Consider the following 18,134-nt stretch of genomic DNA (forward strand, 5'->3'; position numbering starts at 1 on the left):
GGCCGTCGCCATCTTTGATTTTTGGAGCCAGAAGTGACTATGTTTGGACGAGAGGGTGGAGTTGGTTGGGTCTGCGGAGTTAGGACGATTCTATGGGCCTGTGATTGACAGAGGCCCTAAAAATTATTAAAACACTAGGTACATTTTTTACATTTCAATATCAAATTGTCTTTTTCTTTTCTTGTTTTTGGCAGTAAGTAAACATCCAGAGAGTATTGCCCGACCTCCCTCTCTATTCACACGAAATGGTTCGGTCCTGCTCCCCAACCAGGCGCGAACGGTACTTGCTAGTAGTGAATCGCTAGTAAAGAGGGGCGGTGGATCTTCATGTCTCAGTTTCCTAAATTAAAATCTGGCTTCTAAAACCGAAAGGACAGGCAAGGAAGACAAGAGAAAGAAAGGAAAGGACGAGAGCATGTCACCAAATTTTCCACAAAGAAAGGTGGGTGTAGTCTGTGAGTGGTGGAAATTAACCTGTTAGCTTAGTGAAAGAGGCTACTTTTGCTCCTCTAACATTAGCTACTTAATATCTTCACAGAAAATTCTGAGTATTTACATTTCACTCAGCTTTTAGCCGAGATTTAATCAATACAGGGAAACTTTTATCTAGCTATTCATACTAAATCAGTTGCCCCTCTCTTTTCCTGGTGCCAGGCCCAACAGATGCAGCTTCAGGCTCAGCAGCCCTGTCTCCTCATCCCAGTCCACCTGCCAATGAACCAGCCCTCCGCCCAACTGAAGAAGGAGGTGAGCAGCATTGTTTTGAATGACATCCCAGTTGGCATAATTGCAGTGAGTCAGTGGGAATTCCTTTTTTTTTTTTCATTAAAAAATGATTAAATCCTTTTCAATGATAAGAACTATTGATATGTACACTTAATTAAAAAATCTGCTACTGATTTTATTCTTTTGTTTGTTATATAATTCTATAGATGATTATGTTAATTTATTTTAATTGGAGAGGTTAATGTATATTCAAGTTATGCTTATTTTAAGTTAATTATTAATGTTATGAAAATTTTCCATTCTATACCATTAAAATTATATTTAGACTGTAAAAGATGGCCTTTAGCGCATTTCATATAAAGGGTATCAGTCTTGCATCAAATAGTGAATTCCACTGTATGCAGAATGTTGAATGCATGTCTGCACAGTTTTATATTTTCACAGCTCACTGTTAGTAAATATTGTACAGTAAGTATTGGACTACAAGAGGGTTGCAAGCCTGCAAAGGAAGAGTTATTTAAAGCTTTGAATGGGTTGATTGGGTTCTGGAGGTGAGGTTACAGCAATTGCACAGGGTTGGCATGGCCTATGGTAGTGAGCTGGTGGGGCCCTATGTGTCTTTTCATGGGGCCCAAAATCCCTGGTGGCACCCCTGCTTTTATGTGGTGTCAAGGTTCTATCCATGTGAAAAAATTACTCTCAACATTGATTTTGATCCGTTGTGACGTTGAGACCCAGCCGAACAACGAGTAGGTGACACACATCCTCGATCCTCTTTTAAAATGCATTCAAGATATGCAAAAAAGCATTCAAGGGATGATTGAAATTGTTATTAATTATTGACCATGACTATAGGTTAATTTTTCCAATTCACGACCCTATTTTTTAAATGTAAAAAATTATGCCAAATATCCATTCATCTGGAAATCAATGGCGTTTGGGAGCCTCTGTGCAGCACTGTTCCGAAACATCTGTGTACTTGCCTAGGAAACTCTTGGTAGCGTAGCTCCTTTTACGGAATAGGGCAGTGCATAATGTTTGCGAGAGAGTGAGTGGCAGAAAAGTAACGGTGAATGTGAGCGGAGCAGAGGAAAACGAAAAAACTTTCTGGAGGTTTCTGGATAGTTTTTTTTTTTACAATTCAACTTTCAAGATTATAATCACTCATAAAACTGTTCCTTTTCATTTTGGGGTTAACATGGTAGAAAGTAAAATATAGAGCTGGAAAAGAGCTTTAAAACAATATGAGAACCATTTCTCTATGACCTAGCCTATATAACGGAAGATAATGGCAAGTCAAACTCACAGAGGCACGCTGATTAGTTCAAACTTTGTTAGCTCACATCTCCCTTGATAGCAATCTGAGACACAAGCAATTTCAGTTTGACAGGTTTCTTATATGACGAAATCAGCATGCCAAGTTTAATTAATATCTATGACGATGTGGTCCAAAAGTGTGATGAATGGACCCAGACTTACCCTAGTCTAAGGGAAAAAAGCAGTGAAATTTTTTCAGTCTTCACAAATAGAATAAAGGTTTCACATATCTGAAAGTGGGTTTAAACAGAGTTAAGGCTTTTGATACAGTGTCTAACACTTTTTCACAAGTCTAAGTGGTAAAAAAACAGAGAATCAGTTACTAAACATGATTATTTATGTTTCCCTTAACTTTCTCCTTAACCCCAAATCAGAAGCTGCGAATTGGAAACTAACTTCAGTGTCATCTATAGGCTATGGTAAATTTTGAAAAATTAATTGCATTAACAAAAACAAAACTTGATATAAAATAACACAATGACAGAATGTATGACTATTTTGGTCATGGGTTTCATACACTTTCTGTAATAAAACATCTAAACACAAAAGTATTATCAGATGGGGACCTTGGGACAGAATCTTATCAAATGGGGGTCCGTGGTCTAATTTGTGTCAATTTAGGGGTCCTTGATGTGAAGAACTTTGAGAACCACTGCGATACTGTATTTTTAAGCCTTATGCCATTTTGGAAAAATCTGATAACGATATGTCAGTTGATATTAATTTCTTAACAGTAACACAACATTAAAAAAACATTTTTGATAAGGACTGAGCAGGACACTATGCAGTTGAAAAATACATTTATTTTATTGTCAAAAACAGATACTAACAGCATTACAACAGTAAATTTCACTGGAATTATTATTATTATGCTCAGGTTATTGATACTGTATCAGTGCTGTGTTAGTTGGCTGTTGTGTTTTCAGTTCTGGTTGTTAAGAGATCATCTAGTCAGTCAACAAACAGTTAATAGCTGTGAGACTCCTCTGTTACATTTATACTGCCATGTTTGCCATAGCAACCTGCGCTATGTGGATTAGTTGTTTCCATGGTTTTCATTGAATTTATTAGCATCTAATTGAATTGCCCATACCATCTTGGCATCTTGACTTACGTGAGAAAAATAATACAAATTCAATTTTTAAAATTTGTTATATAATGTTATCTTTAACTTTGAATGCATCCCATGTATATATGGAAGGAATACAACTCTTTGAACAATGATCACAATCATCCTCTTATCTTAACCACTTGGTAATTTTTGTAACTATGACAATGAAGGTCCCTTAACCTTAACAAAGTAGTCATTTTAACCCAAACCATGATCTTTGCCTAATCCTAAAATAGTAGTTTTTGTGCCAAAACCATCCAAACATTAGCCATAGTTTTGTCACATCATAAAACATATTTATTTTTCAATAGTGATTTGTTGGATGAACAGTTTTCGAAGGCACAGCCAAATGAAGTCATCCTGCCAATAAGGGCATCAGATCAGAAAATGCTTGTATGTGTTGTTTTGGAGTGCAGGGACCAACAATGTATTTTGATGTTTAATTTGGAGGACTTGTTGAATTTAAGCCACAGAATGCTACTTGGCAACCTGTATTGTAGAGAAAGGGTCAGGGTAGCATGAGAGTAATTGGTACTATAGCTTTATGAGCAACTCAGAATAACATTACAGAGTTCTTATTTCATATCGTGGATAAAGTCCTAAAGAAAAAACCTGTTGCCTTTGTTCTCACTAATCGCGTTCCAGACTAGGTTGCCCCCTATCCCCCCTTTTATATGTCATTGCTAATAAACGAGGAGAAGGGTTTCGAGGGCATTAACAGGATGGGAACTACTCATAAACTCCCTATATACAGATGATCTTCTTCTTTACATTTTATACCCAGTTTAATCTCTCCCAGTGGTGCAAGGCATTTTAACCACCCACCTGGTTCACCAATTCATTACTCACATAAGGCACAGATTATGTAACTAAATGCGTAATCTCATGAGTAATCTTAGAAAGCCAATTTACAGCCTATGGGTCATACAGCATAAAAGGCCAAGCTGAGATCAAAATGATTCATCCATGGGAGCATAATTTTGTTCAGAGAATGTCATGGTAATCTGATCTATGTCAAAGTAGTAGCAGTTTTTGACATATCTTGTGTGCAAAGTTGACATTAGCATTAGATTCCTCCTCTGACGACAATGATCATCCACAGCAATTTAATGCCATGTTTACTTTTTTACCTTCTTATGAAGAACCGAGGTGTTGGAAAACCTGAAAATGTGACCATATGGTGGCATTAAGGAAAAGTCAGAGCATTTGAATTCCTCCTCTGAAAAAAAAAAAATGTCCATAACAAATTTTATTCCAAAACCATATCAGAGTTTTGGAGATATTTAATTATATCTTATCACGTGCAAAGTAAATTCATTTCTTTTTATCCTTCATCAAAAAGTTAAACCATTTGATTTGCATTACAGCACATCTAGGGACTTGTCAAAACAAATACACACACATGGACAACAAACAAAACAACTGTGACAGTGTTCAGTCCTGCATCATGTTCAGCTGTTTGTTTCAGGTTGAAAGAAAGTATATTACTATAAAATAGTCTTGTCAAGTCTACACAAGTACAACAAGAATGTCTAAATAGTTACAGTGACACTTAGAGATGGTCTACCTCAACTCTGGAATCTTCTTTGCCTGCCACAGGCCATGGTTTGAGGCCAACCAGAACATTTTTGGCCTGCATCAGTAATTACTAGGCTTGATTTTGTTGTAAAAAATACTGCAGGATTTTTCACACAACATATTTGCCAGCACACAAAAAGTTTCAGTGTCATCAAAACCATCTGGATAAGGTGTATCAGACACTCTAAGAGTGTTTCTACGACAGGGTAGAGGTAGAGAAAGAACTGAACAAAGGGCTGTCCCGTTATTCACTTCTTTTATACATGTAGTATGGACCTAGTCCCCAAACCACCACAGGTGTCTAGCAAATAGGTGAGCTGGAGCTGTGAACACACAGGAACACAGGAAATACCAGTCCAAAGTAAAACAAGATGTAAGGAGATGATGACTAAGATGGTGATTGACAAATGCCACTTACTGGGTTATAAGAATGATCAAAGAGCCACATGTTAATATGTGTTGTGCATATGCCCGATGAGTTGTCAGACTAACACTTTCTTACAGTAGATGTTCAACAATCTGATAAAGGAAATGGAGTATATTATTGTAATATAGTATTTTGAATATTAACATCCTGAATGGACACAGCATTTATAAATACTATCATTACTGTTGTAATCTATGCTCAAGAGCAGGATCCTGTCTCAAAATGGCACAAATCAAAATTTCTGACTTAAAAACGATTGATGCAGAATGTGAAGCCTATTAGATCTGAAGACAGTGAACACCTGCTTGACACAACTATATAATGTCTTTGTGTGATTTTGATATAAAAAAAAAAAAGCAAATGACAGCAACAACAAGTTATGCACTGATCTTGACAGAGAACCTGGCCACCTTGTCATCTTTATGTGGTCAGTGTGAGTCAGAGTGCCGTCAGTCATACTGCAACCTATTCGGATTCATGGTGAGACAAACGATGAATAGTGACATATGGTTTGAAGCCAACACGGACTGCCAGTTGCTTGAGCACTCTTATACTTCAAGATGAAAGTGGCTGGGGAGAGTGAGACATGGGTAGAGACTCTGGAGGACTGCAGGAACATCATGCTGAGGTCACCAGCTGGGTGTCTCCAACTGAAATACCTCAAGCCCCGAGGGAGATGAGAAAAGGAAGAGGGATGTAAACACCTGTGTGTGTGTGTGTGTGTGTGTGTGTTTTGCTTTCACCACTCTATATTTCTTTTTATAAAGAAAGGTTAACAAAGGGGCTGTAGATAAAATGATACTGCCAGTAATGTTCCCATCATTAACACTTCCAACAAGGGACTGAAGAGAATAATACAAAAACAGTGCTTTAGCACAGCTGTGTAATAATGTTGACAATTCTCCTTCTGTGCACTAGATGGCACTATTGTCCTTACAATATGGTGGTTAAACCTACAGTCAAATCAGAACGTTCTCAAGTCAGCATAACTGAGACAACACTCAGCATGACTGATATCAACAAGTTAAAGATAGTTTCCATTTTTTCATGCTGTGCACTTGTTGCATAATATTGTGGTATCACAAATGCAAGTTTCAGTAGCGATGGGTGACATGTTTATATAATGACTCGACTGCACAGCAAGGGAGAAAAGCTGTCAACAGCATAAAGAAGCAGTCAGTACAGTTGGTAGGGAGTATGGTTGACACATGTTATCTTAGCAAATTAGCATTTTATTCTTATGATAATTAATACAGTAACATTTCTTGTGAAGATTATGAAATCAATGCATTTTATTTTTCAAATTCATTTACTCTGATGCAAAACCCATCAAGGCAAGAGACATCTGCATATGGTTTTGATGATGTATAGAATTTGACATGTCTTAAATAGCCTTTTTTCTTCTGATACCTCCTAATTCTGTAAAGCCTGGGTGGTTTGCATCATATACCTGGAGTTAACATTGAACAAGCCCACTGTTGTCATTTTAAATGAAGATACATGGTGCTAACAGGCTTACATCCTGCAGCCACTTTGCCTCCTTGGGTTCTTGGTGTACCGAAGGATTACCTTGCATTCCCCTTCTTGTTATACATGCTATAGGTTCTCGGTTTTAGGAAGAGCAGCAATTGTAAACATACCGAGTGCCTTGATTGTGCTCACGGATTATTTGATATTATTCGATCACAGAGGAATAGACTTTGAAAAGAGATTGAGGTAATCCCATTTGCTAGGAAATATCTGTGAAGGTAAATAAAAGTGTCAAGATGGTCTCATTATAAATGAATCAGAGAGCAGGAAAAGAAGTATTTTTGAACAGTGTCATAGAAATGCAGTGTATAAAACACACACACACACACATATATATACATATATATATATATATATATATATATATATATATATATATCTTCTATATATATATACATATATAGAGAAGAGCTGTAGAAATATATATATATAGAAAGGTCTTTAGTGTCCCTAATATATAAATATGTGTTTATAATAAACACTTCTAATATTTCATGTGAAGACAGCTGGTTAGATTCACACTGCAATTGTCTGAAGAAGTTGAATTATTTGCTAAATTATTCTGCTCACACCCACAAACATTGACTTCAGTATTGATTATTACTATTGCCTTTTTTCCTTGGTTGCTTTTTAACCTACACTGTATTTAAACTTGAAAAGTCAATGTTTTTCTTTCCCACCTGCATTGAAGAAAGGGATTAGGCTATATTTCAAGTGAAAAGTAAGGCCCTGTGAAGTATACAGTATGCTGAACACAATGTATTAGGTGTATATGACAAAAACATATGTTAGTATAAAATGCAATACACACTGATGTTAAGCGCAATGTAATCTGAATTATTTCTCCTTGGTTTTGGGATCAGTGGCAGGTATACAGTAAGAACAGCATGGGGGATTAAGCAGGAAAGAGAGAAACGCTTTCTCACAACCCCTACAGAGCAAGGTGGCCTGCACTCCACATCGAAATGGAAAATCGTCTGCACCTGACAGAGCTGGTCTGACAGGAGAGCTGTGTCTCATTATAGGTGACTCATTATCTGCACTACTTGGTGTGTGTGTGTTGGCCTGTGCATTATCATGTGTGTGCACATCAGCGTGATATGACATTGCTCCTTTGAGCACATAACAGTTATGAAGCATCATGTTTTGTCCAAACACACAGTAACCATTAAAGGGGAGATAAGATTTATAAATTGCCCATGAAGTGACAACGAGGAGAACAGAGGTCAGCGTTTTACCAAACGTGACAATTCTCTGACCTTTACTCCACCTCCTTTGATGTGACGCACACATATCCTCACATTTTCTCTCAAAGTGTGACACCCTCTGTCTTTCTCTTCCCATGAACTTTCCCCCTGTATATGTTAACATTGGTCTAAATCTTTCAGCTCTGCTCTTGCTGGAGCTCTGCTTCACTGGAGAAACCTGTTCTCAGACCCCAGTTTTTCTGATTTAGATAGGTGGCGTGGGTATGTGAGCAAAATACCGTGTTTTTCATTGGAGTGGCTGTAAGGATGATATTAATTAGCATAATTGCAACGACCATGTGGACTGAGATTATTGTGTGGCTGCTAGGCTGTCTGTTCTATTGTAGCTGCTCTCAGAGCCTGTGGATTGCTCATTGACTCACCCAGCAGTAGCGTTTCCTAGCAACGCCTCTTGAATGTACTGTACAGTACTTCCCCATCTCATGGGCGCCTTTAATAATCTGCTTTGCTATTTCCATGTAAGCTTTGTTAAAAGATTTATGGTGCATTTGAAACGTGTGCGTTTCTTGATGCAGTTCCTTCGATGTATATATGTATGTAATGTCAGTAGATTCACAGAATGTAGTTTACAGCAGGGCTTTACCTTGCATGCCTCTCTATGACAAGATAATTAACACGATGCAAGAATGTAAGGAGTCTAGTTCATACAATGAGAGGAAAATGCTGACCAATGTTCATAGCTCTGAATGAATTACCCTAGAATGATAGCAGTGTTCTGCTGAAGAATGGCTTTGACCTGGGCAATTTCATTAACTGTACCGCATGCCTGATAGACAGTTTTAATAAGTGAGGATAATTTCACCGAGGGACCTCGTTGTCATGACAAAGCCTTCTGAGCGCATACATCCCGGTGTTACACAATGCATCCTCACTTTGGCCTCAATCAGGTATATTCTGGTAGAGAAGTGCTGTACGTTTCAACTAATAACTAAATGCAATAGTCCGGGATAACAGCTTCACAAAAGCGCACTCTATGAAAAGCAGGAGTGCATTAGGTAGCAGTGAGCTAAGGGCAGTCGGAATTGAGAAAGGTTATCTGTTTTCAGGTGATGAATCCTGGCATTATATGTATTGTTGTTGCCTGAGTCCGGCTGCGGAATTTATGGCCCATATAAAGGCTCCTCATCATGTGGCTGTGACAGACAGTATATATTCTCCAGGACAGGAGATCATGACTCCTGCTGCCTCGTGAAATTGAGACTGAGATCTCTCTGAATCACCGTGCAGGGAATCTATTTGCATGTGGGTTGGTGTATAGACCTCAAAGCTTTGGTCTTGGCATGGAATTGCAATATGTATATGCCCTGGTGTTTTTTTTGTGTTCTATTTTCCAACCCCCTCACCTCCATCACCTTATATTTATCCTGGGTGATGCATTTGGATTCCTACCACTGTTATTCAAAATGCCCTGACCCGTCCCTCCTTGCACAAATATATACTTCAGGGGGTCTGTCATCTCAGCTGTTACAGTTTCTAACTAACATGACATGTATAAATATTAGGGACTACAGCTTGTCAGCATGCAGCACGAAGCTTCTCAGGAATGCAACATGTTTTCCTGCATCGTGTTCACCTTGCTGCACACGTTTGTTTTATTCGTGTCTCACATTCGACTTCCTTTTTTTAACCTAGACCCGTGATTGCCGCTTGACTGCTGCATCCAACATCTTTTGTGTCAGACCCAGAGTTAGCTCCTCTAATTCTGTTTCAGTAGCTTTTTTCATTCTCTCTCTCTCTCTCTCTCTCTCTCTCTTCACCTGTTTCTGTCCAGTGCTTTTCCCGGAGGTGAAAAAGATGTTGTCTCCCATCTGGCTGACTTCACAGCAGACTGACAGTCTGTTGCAGTCCTCTTGTGACTCCCATGCTGGATAGTGTTGAGGCCACTGCCAGAAGCCCCACTGAATTAATCCAGGCATATTTCTTTAAATGTAACACGCAGCCGGACACGTAAAAAGATTCAACTTTGTAGTATTTGGAGAAAAAAAAAAAAAGATCCTTCTTTATCCTAGTATTAGTAACACAGCACATTACTTGCAATCTGTATGAGAATATGCCATTTCATTAAGTAATAAAAGATGTTAACTGAGTGCAGTGGAGTTTTTTTCCCCTTTGAATCGACAGTCATCTTGCATGCTTAATCACTCCTTAGCGTCAGTGACTGCGGGGAAGAAAAGTGACACTGATATTACCCCACTGTGATAAGATTCTCTTCAAATCTGTGCCTATATTTAATTTGTTTGCCCCCCCTCGACATCGCATTCGGAGCCACAGTTTTACAAGGATTCTGAAATCCTGTGACTAATGGCTGGGCATATGGCTCCCAGCATTAGTAAATCTTTTCACTCAAATATTCTCAAAATGCATTTCCCTTTAATGAATGTTCAGACTGCAACAACTGGATATTGTTTGTTGTATTATTCACATGATCAGATTAAGAGAATTTGAAAATGAGATATCTTGTAGATGTGCAGCGTATACTTGCAATTCAACCCTGCAGGATGTCTTAATTAAGCCATTAAGAGGAACGTTTCCTAGACCTGGACATGTCTGGTGTTAATGAGCCACCTCAGCTGTCCACTGTGGTTACTTTCAAGGCCATGAGGTTCTCTTTGGGCGAGGATAAAATGAAATGAGGAAGTGTGAGTCAGCAGTGAGAATTCACAGCGAGGTGATTAAAGGTAGTAGTGAAGGCCCTTTCTGGGAGCAAAAGATTAAGACGATGCTACTCTCTCATCTTCCTCAAAGCCAGAGCCATTTGATGTGGCCCCTACAGGCTGCTCGTCCAAAGCCAACATTTCTCGGCAGCAGATCACAAATGAAAATACACATATTCAAATATGTTTTGATGAGAGTGGACTATCATTAGACGATAAATTGAAAGATTGCCTTGGCACATCATAGAGTGCAGTTGAAATTCCTCCTGCTGAGTATTTGGAGATAGAGAATATTTTATGCATTTGTTGCCCAAGAATTTGCAAATATTTAAAGTACTGTAGTTTTTCTAACACTAGACATTATCTTATACAAGCATTTATAGTTTATTATTTCAATAACAGCAAAAGAACATAATTGGAGTTGAAACAATTAGTCAATAAATCGATTAGTAGACTGACAGGAAATTAATTGGCAACAATTTTGATAATCATTTCAGACATTTAGCAAGCAAAAATGCCAAACATTCTTCATAAATTGAAGGAATTGCTTTGTATGTTTTAAAGATTGTTTTTATTTTTGGCATTTTAGCCTTAATTGAGGGTGAATAGAGGCAGACAAAAAAACAAGAGGAGAGAACAGAATGACATGCAACAAAGGTCTGCAGCAGGAATCGAACCAGGGATGTAAACAGAAATCAATCTTTGGGTTTTAAAGTGTTGTTTGGACAAAACAAGGATTTCAAAGAGTGCTCATCCGTGCAGCGCTACTATTTAAATGAGATAGCAGGTAACGCTAAATGCTAAGTTTGGTGAAGCCTTGTGTATGGCTCCCTCCTCTTGATTTGGTTTATCTTTAGTTCACACAGTTCGTGGGGTGACAGGCCTTAAGGACTTAAAATTTTAATCCTTCTGTTGAAAGCCTTTTCCTTATATGGTGATAATTTGTACCTCAATCAAAGGAAGGTCAGAGAGAGGAGGTTCAGAAACCTACAGTACACAAGCAGCTTCTTGAGACAGCTTATTTGTGAAATTCTGTTGAGTGTTTGATTGGCGATCATAAAATGTGTATGTGAACATGTACTTTGTGCATCCAGTAGATTGTATGTGCGTGGGTGTACGTGTTGATGTGCATGTCTTATATATCGTATTCATATTGTATGAGTGTATGTATGAGCAAATGTGCCTGAAAGGCCCTTTACATATCCCACTTCCACATGTCCCTCATATATTACTCAGGGGGATAATCATATTAGAGTGAGTCACACTTGACCTCCCTTGCAGAGGATTTAAATAGATCATAAATACTGCTGCGGTATGGTCAGATTACTGATATGTTTGCTAAATGTACTATTTTGATGACAAAGAGGTGAAGTCGTAATGGCCCTTAATTCATGTAATCTATTTCATAGGACCATTATTCATGGTCATTGTCAATTTTAGAAGCAATGGAGCAAATGATTCAGATAAAAGGTTGTTTTGAAGGCATTCGTACAAACAAGGTCTCCCTCCTTCATTGCTTTCACTGATTTCCTGATGTGGAGATGGCCATTGTACTGTACGTAGATGATGCCATTAGCACAGATACATTAAACATGAGCTGTGAGCTGGGTACTGGAAAAAAAAATTAAACAGATGGTAAGCATATTTTGAGCTGAGCCAGAATGAATAATTACCCCAACTGATGACACAGCAACGTCCGCAGTAGATTTGAAAACTTCCAACTTGTTGTTAGTAAAGTTTGTACATTTAAATCCTCTTTTTTTTTCGTCTAGATGTTGTAACAACATATTTAAGGAGATGTTTCCAACAAATCTAAAATGCAAAAAAAAAAATGTAAAAGAGTGAAAACTATAAAAGAAAACAACAGCCCCAAGCATGTTCTTAAATCTTATCGCTTTACTTTACATTCACCTCGCAGTAATGATCTTTGGTTTACCTTTGTAAACAAGCTGTTGTGTGTGTTGTGTGTGTGACATTCTGCTTTTACAGCAGCTTAGCTTTTCAGGTTGTGATAACGAATGTTTGTCCTTGAGGGGACAGTTGCCCTCAGACCTACCTGTCAGTTTAAATAAGGGGTGGCAGAGCATTTTGTTCCTGGAAGTACTCTGAGAATAATCTATTTCAAAAGAAGTAACATGCCTTAACTGATTTTTTTTCTGCAAAGCGAGGTTAATGTTTTCAGAAACACATTTATTAACTTCTTCATAGAGCCAGTGACATGGTCAAGCATGTGTATATTATTGTGTATTGGGTCAAAGATTTGTTTTTCTACATTAGCTCACAGGTTCAAGAAGGGCGCTGGCACTGACAAATCAGGGTGCGACCTCGAACTGTCATCATTTTGTTTTGAAGAGTTCACCGCTGTCCATAAATTACAATTTAGTAGATGTCTATCTGCGAGCCCAATCACTGGCAAGCATCAGCACTGACTCCGTCAAACAGCCTGTTGTTCGAGTCTTATTTTGTTTGGAAAGCTTGCTGTTTACTTTTTCTCCATTGCTACATGATGATGGGCTGTGACATTTGCTGAAAAGTCAACCCCAACCAAACCACCACGGCCATTAGCTCTCCGGCGTGGGAATATTATTTCACAGTAAAAGTTTTGTTTGACTGCATTATGCATTACAGTTGCTGAATGATTTATTCCATCTGACAAGTAGCCCATAATTGAATATAGCCTTCAAACACAATGCTGTGAAAGCTACCACACTCACCCACGTTCGACTTCATTGCCTCCAGGAAGTCTACTCCCCATTTTATCCCAATTAGAATTGTTTCTCCATCAGTATAACGTTCTAATAATGAAACAAGGCAAAGATGGGGGAAAAGAAAGATGGGCCAAATGTTAGTTTGAGCAAACCAATTAAGTGTTATTTTTGTACAGCTGCACTTTTCATAAGAATTTTAGTTTTTAATCGTCGGGGCGCCAGGTCATTCAGATGTATAAAAACAGACGAAGTGTTCTTTCTCACTTTATGTGAGGTGCTCTTCAAATCTACTCTGGAAAAGCTATAATTAGCGTATTTAATCAGGAACCTATTGATGTGTTTAAGTGATACAACAGTCATTAAGTCAGCCGCTTAGATTAAAACACATTGGTGAATTATTTGAAACAAGTTTCCTTTTGAAAAACCTCACACGTAAAGGAACATTGTGTCGAAAGTGACCTTACCCTCCTCAGCTTATCTTTATCTTCATTGTCCTAGCTACTGTCACCTATTGATCTCACTAGTCCTTCAAAACAACAACAGGGGAAGAAAATTAAGCTCTTCTGTGCTTACATGACCCCGACAAAAAGGAAGACGGAGAGGGAAAGAAAACAGTGCTCTGCAACATTTAGTCCAATCAGCTCCCTGAGGCTGAACGCCAATGGGAGGTTTGACTCCTGTGGTGAGGGAAAGTGGAGGCTGTAAGCTTGCTCTGTTTTTCTATACAGTAGCATCAAAAATGCATGTGGGTGAAGTGCATTACGAATTACACATGAAGCTCCTTCTAGCAAATCCATACAGCCTAAGCATATGGCTATACAGCATCACAGTTTACTGACTGACTGGCAGTATCCGTCCTTTATTACTGCTCTGCAGCATCTGTTTTGAAAAATGAACCTGAAGAAACACACAAATCTGACTTTTATTGCTATTTAGAGATTTGGTTGCTTGACAACAACGATGCACTGGCAATACCCATAAGACTAATATAATAGTTAACTGCATGAAAAACATCTACTAATAACTTAGCAGAAATATGTGAAAGAAACAGGTAAGGATGCCAGAACTCAGTTGTAATGGCATACTAGCTGGTGTGTTTGTGTACAGCGAACTCTGTTTTTTGGCAGCAGGTAAACACCTGACTACCTGGGGAAGAGTCCAACACTGTTTACAACCACAGTAACAACTGGAACACATTGCAGACTCTTGAAATATTCATCCCACTGCTACAGCAGACACTGAAATGGCAGTGAAAGACACTGATGAAGCGAATGACCACCAGTGGGACAGAGACTTCAACCAGCCAAGTGAAACCAACCTTCAATCTGCTGTGGATTTTATTACAGCTGCAGAGAGTAATCATGCATCAAAACCTTCTTCTTATAGGAAACATACGGTATGCATAATAAATCTACATTTAAATTAAAACATGTTAAGTCCTGGCAACATCCGGATGCAGCGTATTGTGGTTGCAGTTGCTAGGTAACAAGCGCTTCAGGGGGAAACCCTCATTATGAAGTATTTAAAACGCGTCATTAATTGCTAATTTGCAGATAGAAGTATTTGAATACTTATCTTAAATACTAGTATCCACATCAGTAAGCTCGTGTGCAGTTAACTTGATTTTCGTCACGTAGTTTGGATCCTTTTCAAAAGCAACACAAGCATGATTTTCACACATGTAGGATGTGTACGGATGGCTGGGTGGCACATCGCACTCTTATCGTATGCTAGATCAAAAGACTTCATGTTCTGTATGTCACGCTTGCAGAGGAACAGAAGCGCACAGTTGCGTTCAATCTCTTTCCTATACTGTAAATCCACACTTATCAAAACAGTTGCCTCCGCGGCCACAGAGCTGAGGATGCAGTCGAGAATCCACCACCCTCGTCTGAACAGGCTTATTTTTAGCAGGCATGGATTGTGAGAGAGCTCTTGTTTTATTTCAGTCCTACTGGCTCTGCCTGAAGCACCACAATTATTTGATGCCCTTCAAGTATGCAGAGTCATTTTCCTCAAGCGTACATCCACCACATGGATGAACAAAAGGTGGTATGATTTATGAAGGTTCGCTGCGGCTCACGGAAACATTTCTTGTGGCCAGCTATGTGGATAAGCTTTGTTTTTTGCTCACCTCAGCGAGTTTAAATCATGGCGTAATCCGTTAAGACCGAAATTTAAGGATCTTCATATATTTTCATGCACTGAAATCTTTTTTTAATCTTTTTTTCTGTTGTTTAAAGGCACAGAAAAGCAAATTGTGCAAAATCATTACACACCGAACACACATGCAAGATATAAAATTAAACTATAAATCATTCTTCAGAGCCAAATTACTACACCGGTAAGTTTCAAATCATTGTCTGCTGAGGATCGTATTCATGCAGTGGCTTCCCATGGCTGGAAAAATATAGATCCTATGCTGCCCATGCTCTCCATGCAGTATTTTTGGCAAAGGAGGAGGTGACAGTTGCTTACTGATCTTAAAGCAAACATGAAATGGAAGGGGGATGATAAAGCGAGCACAGGCTCAGTATTCTAAGAGAGAGAGTGGGCTCGGTGTGATGTGTCCTCCTCAGCTCCTTTTTCCCTGCGCTGTTGGTGACTAAAGCACAGATAGATTTTGACTCAGGTGCAAAATGAGCTGTTTTGCAGACGCCCACACCAGCCCGTTATCTTACAAATACAATACACCAGAGACAAGGCATCTGTTGTGGCTTTGTGTATGTGTGTGTGTTTGTGTTTGTGTTTGTGTGGGTGTGAGGATGTAAAAGTATGCGGGGAAGTGTTTGTGTGTCTGTGATTTACGTGGATTTTTAAAGCAGCTGGAGAGATCCAAATCTGCAATCCAAAGACAAACATGATGGATTTTTAGCATCACTTGTCCTCTCCACCTTCGCGTTACCATAAATAATGCAAACTTCTAACTATACACTGCAGCAAATATGTGTAAAAATGCGGGGATTGATCCCTGTGTAAATGTAAGGATGCAAAACACAGCAGTGCGCCGTCTCCGTAGTAGTTGCATTAGGCTGTGGCAGCTGTTTCCACACTGAATTATCAAACCTATTTGTATTGCCAGGATAGGAGCTAAGGGATAAAGAGGGAAAGTGTAAATGTAAAACAAGTCATGACAGAATCTGACAAGAGACAGAAATATCCTCTCTCCCCCTCTGGTGTTCGCTTTTACACTCTCTCAACCATTTTAATCCCCCCCTCCTCCCCCCCCTCCTCCTTAATACCATCCTTTCCAGACTCAACTTTGATCACTGTCATTTTGCAAACTTACAGGATTGGAAGGATTGAGACAAATGCATTATTCATCCCACACACCAATTTGGGTCTCCTCTGCTGTTTGTAATGCACTTCTCTCATCTCCCTGTCAGTTTCGTCTTTTGTTCAGTTTGCTCTGTCGTAGGGCGGCACTGATCTTCGGGGATCTGTAATGGACTGCAAACTTTAAACCAAAAGAAAATGTCACAGTATCACACAATATTAACATTTAAGAAAAAAAATGTAAATAAATAATAGAAATGACCATTTGTAAGATTATATTGAAATGTAATGGCTGGTTGATTGTATAAAACAAATCAGATCACTTAATTTAGCAAACACATAAAGTATATCAATGTACACTGAAAATCTTTTCTCAGGCTTTGCCCTTCTCTAGTGATTTGGCGTCAGTATGGTGTAAAGGGCATGTTGAACAACAAACAATAATAACACCCTCATTTTTGTTTCATGGTGCAGGTATTGTCTAACCATCATCATCATCGCCTTGAGCTACAGCACTGAGCTTCCTGACCCAACTAGCACCTCAGTATATCACACCCAGATCTCATGAGTCATGAACTGCTGCAATGAAAATGAACGAGACATTACTACAGGAGCCTTGAAAAGTTGATTCAGTCTGAAGTCAGATTCAGATAGATTTAAGACTAATCTGACCATTTGTAGGAGATCGACTTGTAAAAGCACTTCCATGTGATAGCGCAGCAGCTGGCCTCATACTGACTGATGACTGAATATTATAGAACTACTGGATTTTTAATGTGTGATAAAACACAGATAATCAGTGTTGCCAGATTGGGATTGGGCTACTTTTTTGTTAATTGGGTGGGTAAAAATAGTTTTGAGTAGGTTTTGATCATATTGGCTAAGTTTTGTATCACTTGGGTGCTTTCCACAGACAAAAAAATCAGGCTATATTCCAATAAATCTGCCCCTCTTCTCATCCGAAAAGATTTGAGATTTACTGTGCACACTCAGCAAGCTCAACTCGACATACAATGACTGATAACTGATGACCATGAAAACCAAATGTCATTTCAGTTCATTACAACTAAGCTGCAAGTTTTTTCCTATTTCAATTATTATTCATATTCAGTCATAGTTCTGTAATAAAACACAATCTGTTCATATGAGTGAAGATTTAACTTTAATGTAAAATTATCTAACTTCTATTTTATTTTGGTTTAGGATTTCTGATATAAATCTTTCATTATTATAACTGTGGTTTTGAGTTTGCCTGATTATACTAATAATTGGGTGGGCTCTAGGCTTTTTTTGGAGCTACTTCTTCTGAGTCCCGTTTGGCAACACTGCAAATAATGATAACAGGAGCATTTCTGGTGTCCCTGTACAGCTTGTGCTCTTGGAGGGGGAAAGAAGAAAAAAAGCAAAAAATATGCTTTCATGAATCGGTAGGATACAGCATAAACATGTCAATTTTTCTCAAATAATAAAGCCTTTAGTTAATATGAGCTTATACATTATGACAATACTAAGTGTCTTAAGCCAGGCTAGCAACTATGT

General features: G+C 38.6%; 1 long non-coding RNA gene across 4 annotated transcripts in view; it reads left to right on the plus strand.

Moving 5' to 3' along the window:
* The first annotated feature begins 8 nt into the window (after positions 1–8).
* LOC122992883 overlaps positions 9–18,134 on the plus strand; it is a 41,099-nt gene continuing 22,973 nt past the window's right edge. Inside the window, exons 1-4 of one of the 4 annotated variants that reach the window (XR_006406162.1) lie at positions 9–442; positions 655–747; positions 7,553–7,714; positions 17,070–17,738. This is a non-coding gene — a long non-coding RNA (uncharacterized LOC122992883). Of the gene's footprint in view, positions 443–654; positions 748–7,552; positions 7,715–9,728; positions 10,045–17,069; positions 17,739–18,134 lie in introns of those variants that run through there. The other 3 variants (XR_006406160.1, XR_006406163.1, XR_006406161.1) reach the window with 3 other exon arrangements.

This window comes from Thunnus albacares, chromosome 11 (assembly GCF_914725855.1).
Source record: "Thunnus albacares chromosome 11, fThuAlb1.1, whole genome shotgun sequence".
NCBI lineage: Eukaryota > Metazoa > Chordata > Actinopteri > Scombriformes > Scombridae > Thunnus > Thunnus albacares.